The sequence below is a fragment of the Salvelinus sp. IW2-2015 genome, unplaced genomic scaffold, assembly GCF_002910315.2.
Source record: "Salvelinus sp. IW2-2015 unplaced genomic scaffold, ASM291031v2 Un_scaffold3866, whole genome shotgun sequence".
In the NCBI taxonomy this organism is placed as follows: domain Eukaryota; kingdom Metazoa; phylum Chordata; class Actinopteri; order Salmoniformes; family Salmonidae; genus Salvelinus; species Salvelinus sp. IW2-2015.
In genome coordinates, this window is record NW_019945140.1 from 58,345 (window position 1) to 66,467 (window position 8,123).

Consider the following 8,123-nt stretch of genomic DNA (forward strand, 5'->3'; position numbering starts at 1 on the left):
GCAGGGCGCACCCATTCCTTTATACCCATTAGTTCCATTAACAACCACCATTGGTAGGTTGAGTGTTAATACTTATCCAAATCCGTTTACGTCCAAGCGACATTTTTTATTGTAAGGTACAGAAATTATCTTTATTGTAAGGTTACATGAAATTATCTTTATTGTAGGTAGCAGAAATGTATGCTTTATGGTGATAGGTGACAAATAACATTTATTGATGGTACAGAATCATCTGAATTGTAAGGTTCAGAACATTAATCTTTAATTGTAAGAGGTACAGAGATAATTATCTTTATGATTGTATGGTACTAGAAATTATCTTTATTCTTATGGTACAGAAATTATCTTCATTGTATGGCTACAGAGACAATTATCTTTGTATTGTCATGGTAGCAGAAATGATCAAGTACAGACAGATAAGAAGGTTAATTACAGACAGCAAGACCAATTATTTGTGTGTTATTTGTTTTCCCCCCATCTAGACCAGGTGTTTTGCTCAATTTGAATATCCTCATGTAAGTACTTGTAAAGTACACATTCTTACCACATAATTTTCCTACCGTCAATGCCAGGTAAACGACCCAGCAAGCTGTGAAATAAGGAAGTGCCGAGCAGTAGTCCTGGTTTCTGTACCTTACAATAAAGATAATTTCTGTACCTTACAATAAAGATAATTTCTGTACCTTACAATAAAGATAATTTCTGTACCTTACAATAAAAAAAATGTCTGTACGTAACGATTGGATAATATAACACTCAACCTACAATGGTGGTTGTAATGAACTAATGGTATAGAATGCTTATGACGGTAGGCTATCATAGGAAAGAGATGTGCCTGTCATAACAGGCCATGACACGTCCTAAAACAGAAGAAATACTGATATAAACGTGTTACAGTACATGAATCAGCTAAATGTTCATGTTTTACGCGTCACATCAGGGTTTATGTGACAGGGTATCATCTTCTCTGATGATTGATTTAGATGGTAGTGTTTAATCCTTCTAGAACACTATCCATTATAGAACAAGCCATTCTAGCATTAGAGCACTGCTGGATGATGTCAGACTCTGATGACTACTTCCAGAGATGCGTCACCCACCATTTGCTAAATCAGGTTTCAGGGTCATTATTTCAGCTAACCTGGGGATGTGTTCTGGACATGGTGTCTCCATTGTCCTACTGCCTACAGGGTTGGTTCACGTCAGCTGGTATAGGCTAGTATAGCCCTTGCTCCTGGTGAGTCCATTACTTTAATTGCCATTTGACAATCTGTCTTTATGACAGCCTACTGTGGAGCCTTATCGTCAATAGAAGACAAACACATCGATCCATCACGCAGTGACCTCCAGCAGCTTTTAAATCCAGCCGCACACGCAGATGGACAAGTTGAGTGCTTCTTGACAGAATCGGGTATTGATTGCATGGAAATAGTGGGGGCGTCATATTTTTCTGTGCATCTGACTTGACTGTCCTTTTACCACCCTCTGTTCCTCCCTCTCTCCCCCTCCTCCCGTCTCTTCCCATGATTCATCAGCAGTCATGGATCCTTATGTATGTTTTTTATTCTCTTTCAACCCCTCGTCTGTTCTAGGTCTTTCTCTCCTTCCTTCCTGCCTGGGTTTTCATCTTCCTACCTTAAGCTCTCTATTCCCTATTGATGTTGTCATCTGCTGTGTTTCTTCTCCTCTCACCGTGTCTCAGAACATTTCTAATTAAAGACGAACAGACTCGTCTCCTGTGTTATTTTTGAAGTATTTTTTTTATTTTGTCGTGCTTTGTATCTTTACCCTATAAAGAAATAGTTAGCTATATCAACATGACTATAAAATAAACAGTAGTGAAAGACGAGAAGAAGAGACAAATAGACACAGGAGACAAAGATAGAAAGAACTAGAGAGAACTAGAGAGACAGAGTCAGAGAGAAGTGGAAAGACAGCAGTTTCTATAGAATAACCAAAAACAACAAACATGGGAGGTGCACAGTTATAACATTTACAATAATCATAACAGTAATAATAATAACAATCATAACAGTAATAATAATAACAATCATAATAGTCCAAATAATAACAAGAATTAATAAAAAAAATCTATAATACCGCAGGTATTTCATAAAGACAAATGATTTTTTCCCCCATCTTTTCTTTTTTGTTTTGATCACTAGACAGTAGTTTGTTTGTTTTTGTACCTCTAGGCTAATAATGTGTTAGTATAGTAGCTTCATAATGCTTTCAATAGTCAACTGTTTGTTTTCTCAATTTCTTAAAAGGTTCATTTAAGTTATCTTACTGTTTACATTTTTATACAAATAAAGAATTCAGAGATATGTATGTGTGTGTGTGTGTGTGTGTGTGTGTGTGTGTGTGTGTGTGTGTGTGTGTGTGTGTGTGTGTTCTTGGCATTCAGAAAAATATCCATCATGTATTTTTCCTTATTCATTACTTTCCTTTCACTCATTTGTTTCTCTTTAAGACATTTTAACATTTTTATCCCTTTAAGGGCATTTTAAAATAATTATGCTTTTCCTTAATGTGTCTCGTCGACTTATGTTCCCTTTCTTCTAACTCACGAAAGGAGACTGGCACTAATCCTTTCTTTATTGGCCAACAATAGAGGAGAGATAAAGACAGAGAGAGGGAGGGAGGGAACAAGGGAGAAGAAGAGGATGAGAAAGAGGTGAATAGAGAGGGAGGGAGAAAGAGAGAGAGAGAATTCAAAGAAGAGAAACAACAGTTCTGTTCTGCGAGGAAAGCAGTCATTCATAACAGGAAGGTTTCTAAATTACCCAGAAAACATTGGCAGACTCCCCAGATCACAGACAGTAGTTGTTTGTTATTTTTGGTACCTCTAGGCTAATAATGTGTTAGTATAGTGCTTCATAATGCTTTCAATAGTCAACTGTTTGTTTCTCCAATTTCTTAAAAGGTTCATTTAAAGTTATCTTACTGTTTAAACATTTTTTATACAAATAAAGAATTCAGAGATATGTATGTGTGTGTGTGTGTGTGTGGGTGGGTGTGGTGTGTGTGTGTTGTGTGTGTGTGTGTTTCTTGGACATTCAGAAAAATATCCATCATGTATTTTTCCTAATTCATTACGTTTCCTTTCACTCATTTTGTTTCTCATTAAGACTTTAACATTTTTTCATTTAAGGGCATTTTAAAAAATTATGCTTTTCCTTAATGGTCTCGTCGACTTATGTTCCCTTTCTTCTAACCTCACGAAAGAGAGAACTGGCAATAATTCTTGTGTCTTTATTGGCCAAACAAATAGAGGACGAGATTAAAACAGAGAGAGTGAGGAAGGAACAAGGGAGAATAAGAGGACGAGAAGAGAGGTGAATAGAAGAGGAGGGAGAAGAGAAGGATTGGAGGGAGGGAAACAAGGGAGAAGAAGAGACGAGGAAAGAGAGAGTGAAAAGAGGGAGGGAACAAGGGAGAAGAAGAGGACGAGAAAGAGAAGGTGAATAGAGAGGGAGGGAACAAGGGAAGAAGAGACGAGAAAGAGAGGAGAATAGAGAGGAAGGAGAAAAGAGAGTGAATAGAGAGGGAGGTGAGGAAAGAGAGGTGAATAGAGAGGGAGGGAGAAAGAAGCGTTGAATGGGAAAGGGAGGGCAGGGAGGGAGAAAGAGAGGGAAATAGAGGGAGGGAAAAGAGAGTGGAAATGGGAGAGGAGGAGGAAAGAGCGGAGAAAGAGATGAAGAGAGAGGAGGCGAGAAAGAGAGGTAATAGAGAGGAGGGAGAAAGAGAGAGAGAATTCAAAGAAGAGAAACAACAGTTCTGTTCTGCGAGGAAAAGCAGTCATTCATAACAGAAGTTCTAAATTACCCAGAAAACATTGGGCAACTTCCCCAGAACGGAACGGCAAATACAATTACCTGGGTTGTCTTGCAGATTGACTGAACAGTTCAGAATAACTTTATGAGACTTTCCAGAGAACCACTCTGCAATGTGCGTCAAAATAATTAGTAGATGAGTTGACTCTCTGTATGGCTGATGTGCTTTGGCAATTTCAAGTAATCAAATTGAACATTCAAACTCAATAGCTTCTGGAAACCATTACCACCCCACGTTTTTTTCTCTTCCTCGTCTCTTTCTCCAATTACCACAGGGAAGGAAAGTGCTGAGGCTTTTTCTGTATCTCTTCTCTCTATCAAAATAATACCCTATTATCGACTTCCCCTTATCTCTGCCATCCTCACTCGCTCCTTCCCTCCAGTAACATCTACAGTCATGCACAGTTGTAATGTAAGGGCTGGACGTCTCTGCTTTCATCTTTGTTGTGTCTTTGTGTTGGTCTGTGTTGTGTCTGTTTGTGCTCTGTTTTTGTGCGTTCTGTTTGTGGTCTGGGCTGTGGTCTGTGTTGTGTCTGTGTTGTGTCTGTGTTGTGGTCTGTGCTGTTGTCTGTGCGTGGTCTGTTGCTTGGTCTGTGTTGTGTCGTTTTGGTCTGTGTTGTGGTCGTGTGTGGTCTGTGTTTGTGGTCTGTGTTGTGGTCTGTGTTAGTGTCTTGTTGTGTTTCTTGATTGGTCTGTGTGGTGGTTCTGTGCTTGGGTCTGTGTTGTGGTCTGTGATGTGGTCTGTGTTGTGGTCTGTTGTTTGTGTCTGTGTTTGGTCTGTGTGTGCGTCTGTGTTGTGGTCTGTTGTGTCGGGTTGTGTCTGGGTTTTGTCTGTGTTTGCAGTAGTATTACAGTAGAATTCAGAAGGCCACCCGTCATGCGCTGATTGGGGGGGGGTGTGGGTTTTGGGGATAGGAGGCATAAGTAAGGTACTACCTTCATTGCCTGACTGAGCATCATTCCCGTTGACAGAAAGCTCTGGATCCCGTACGCTCGTCCAGCTCCACCTGGCCTCCATGGGTAAATATGAACCTAGGAGAGGGAGAAATGAAAGAGAGAGAAAAGGAGAGAGGGAGAGAGAGGCAGAGAAGAGATGCAAAGACAGAGGTGAGAGGAGGAAGAGGAGAGATCATAGAGAGAAGAGAGTGCAAGGAAGAGCAGAAGAGAGGAGGGTTCATAAAGATGAAGAGACCAGGTTGTTGCAGTAGAGAGGGTAGACCAGGTGAAAGGGGCGTGGAGGTGTCAGTTTGACAGAGTAATATAATCCTTGTGACATTCTGTTGAACCCATCAACCAGATTTACCATATTTGTTAGAAGTCCTACCGTGTGATTAAACTTATTAGTTTATTAGAGGTAGTCTGATCAGATACACAATTAAGTATAGGCTCCTGGGTACGATATAGCTGATAGAGAGGGAGAGGGGGAAAGGAGAGAGAGGGACCAAGCAGGGGTGCAAAAGGAAAAAAGAGGGGCGGAGCATGAAGAGAAAGAAAGATAAAGGTAGAGAGAGGCACAGAGAGAGGGGAGAGAGAGAGAGAACGACGTGGGTAAGTTAGCTACGCAGGAGTAATATTAATATAGAGAAAGTCAAACTATGAAACTAAAATTCAAAAATGTCTCTCTTGATTTACATCATCAGTTCAGAATTTAAAGTGCCAGATACAGATACAGATTAAGCTAGTCTTGCTTTTAGTTGTAGGAGTAGGTTTAATTTGTATCCGGGAAACCTGCCCAACAAGCCCAATCATGTTCAAAGCTTGACGTATCACTCAGGAGCCAATGGCAGTCCTTTGTTATGAGTCTGTCTGGTCAGGCTTTTGATTGGCTACAATGGCAGCTACAGCAGGACAGAGACAGGACCCTAATTGTGCTGTGGCCGCTCATGATTGGTTGAATGGCTCGTGGCTATTGCTGAATTGGCACTGGCTGTATGGGCCCCTCCTCTGGTCTCAAAGGTTCTATTTCCGGATGATAACTTTATTGGCACTGAAGGAGGAACATGGGCTGCAGAGGCTGTTATGGGGACTGTGGGTAACTGCGTTTTTTAAATTGATGTGCCCTATACAGTAAAATAGGTCATAAACACATGGCCGCCATAACATTTCCCATCAACCCCCCTGGCCAAGATACAAGGCTTTGTCATGATTCTGAGGAGAGAGAGGAAAAGAGCGTGCCCTTTCCTCCCCATTTCCCATCTCATTCCATCCATTTGGGTCCATCTTTTATTTACTATTTTTCATTCAATGAGACAGATACTTGTAAAGCGAGGCGAGGCGTGACCATTGACAATTCATGTAGTCTCACCTTTAATGGAATTCATATAACTTTTCAATAGTGTGAATGCCATCTGTGTGTGTGGTGTGTTTCTGTGCATGCGTGCTTGCGTGTGCATACGTGTGTGTGTTACCTTTCTGTCGGACAGCGCACCAGATGGTGATTGATGAGAGGAACACAGATGATGGTGAAGACCAGCGAGCCAGGAACCGCCCCTATCACAGCGTACGTACTGCACTGTGGGTCTCAATCACTGCACGGGGTCTGAGAGCATGAGAGTTTAGAAGATTAGAGATGAGGGAGAGAGGAGAGAGAGAGAGAGAGAGAGAGAGAGATAGAGAACACAGAGAGAGAGAGAGAGAGAGAGAGAGAGAGAGAGAGAGAGGAGATAGACAGAGAGAGCAAGAGAACAGAGAGAACAGACGAATGGGGAGCAGAGATATATGTGGGAGGAAAGAAGAGAAGGAGTATTAAATCAAAGTCTGTACATCCCTGAACGGTGAGATAATCTTACTGTTATCTTTCACCATATCTGTATTATTACCCACAGAACACTGGAGATTGGAAGACTCAGACCAACAGAGCACAGAGCTCCGGTATACAGAGATACTTTGAGTCAGAGGCAAGTCTGTTTTTACACCACAGACACTCCCAGATAAAGAAGATTCATACATAGGGCTGGAGTGAAAATGTAGTGTGACCACCTTGTGTGTGAATACATAGTGCCAACCTGCCCAGAAGACAAGACACATAGGAATGGGCATGGTCCAAGAACTCTACCAGAACTGGAATTAAAACAGGAAGTCATTAACAAAATGCTAACAAAAGAACATGGAGATGAAGAAAAAAAGAGAGCAAAGACGAACTGACAAATGACCAAATGGAAAGTGTGTGTTGGCCGTCTATCTATCAGTGGCAGCACAGGGCAAACAGAAAAAAAAAAGAGTGTAGAAGCGTCTGTTGAAGGAGTCTGCGTCTGCAATATTATGACGATGAAAAATTAAGTGCTGCCTTCCATGGTGCATTTCTCTCCCTCGCTGTGCCCAAATCTCGGTGGGTAATGAGTGACCAGTATAAGAAGCCCCCGTTCTCCCCAACCGCCAAAACGCTCCGCATCCTCCTCTACATTCAAACACGAGGCACAGCAGGTCACACCTCCTGTCAAAGAGCGAATAATGCCCCTGCCCCTCTGTTCAATCTCTCGCCCCAGGAAAGAGGGAGAGACGAGAGAGAAGATGAGAGCATAAAAGGGAAGAGTAAGAGAGAGAGAGAGACACCTAAGTGGTTGAGATGATGTGTGAGAGCAGGTGAGGAGTGAGTGAGATTGATGCGAGCTGATAGATAGTGGTAGAAGAAAGGAAGGAGGTAGAGAAAGGTTGGTGAGGCGGGGAGGAGAGTGGGAGACAGAGAGAGAGGAGGTCGAGAGAGAATGACTAATAAGACAGAGAAGACGGGATTATGATGAGAGGTAAAAGAAATAGAGAAAATAAAGACCTGGAGAGTGAGGATGAAAGAGTGAGAAGAGAGCACGCATGGACAGAAGAGATCCAGGTTGAACCCTCTGTTCTGTGTGATGACAGCCACTTACTCACAGTGGGGACAAGAGAGAATCAGCTTGGCTTAACTGCCCTGCCATTGGTGTTTGTGTGTGTGTGTGTGGTGTGTGTGTGTGTGTGTGTGTGTGTGCTGTGTGTGTGTTGTGTGTGTGTGTGTGTGTGGTGTGTGTGTGTGTTGTGTGTGTGTGTGTGGTTCCAGGCAAAAGCGACATAAGTTGGGTCGGTTAGGACCCCAGAAAAAATTATAATAAACCGGTCATCATATTCTATATATACAGTATATATATATATATATATGGATGAGATGAGAGGGAGTTAGAGACGTGGTGATGGAGGAGGGGGGAGATAGAGTAGAGGTAGAGAGAAACTGCCCCATTGCCCCAGCCTTATTCTAAAATGGGTTTCATTGCACCCCCCCCCCCCCCCCTCAGCCTACACACAATATACCATAATACA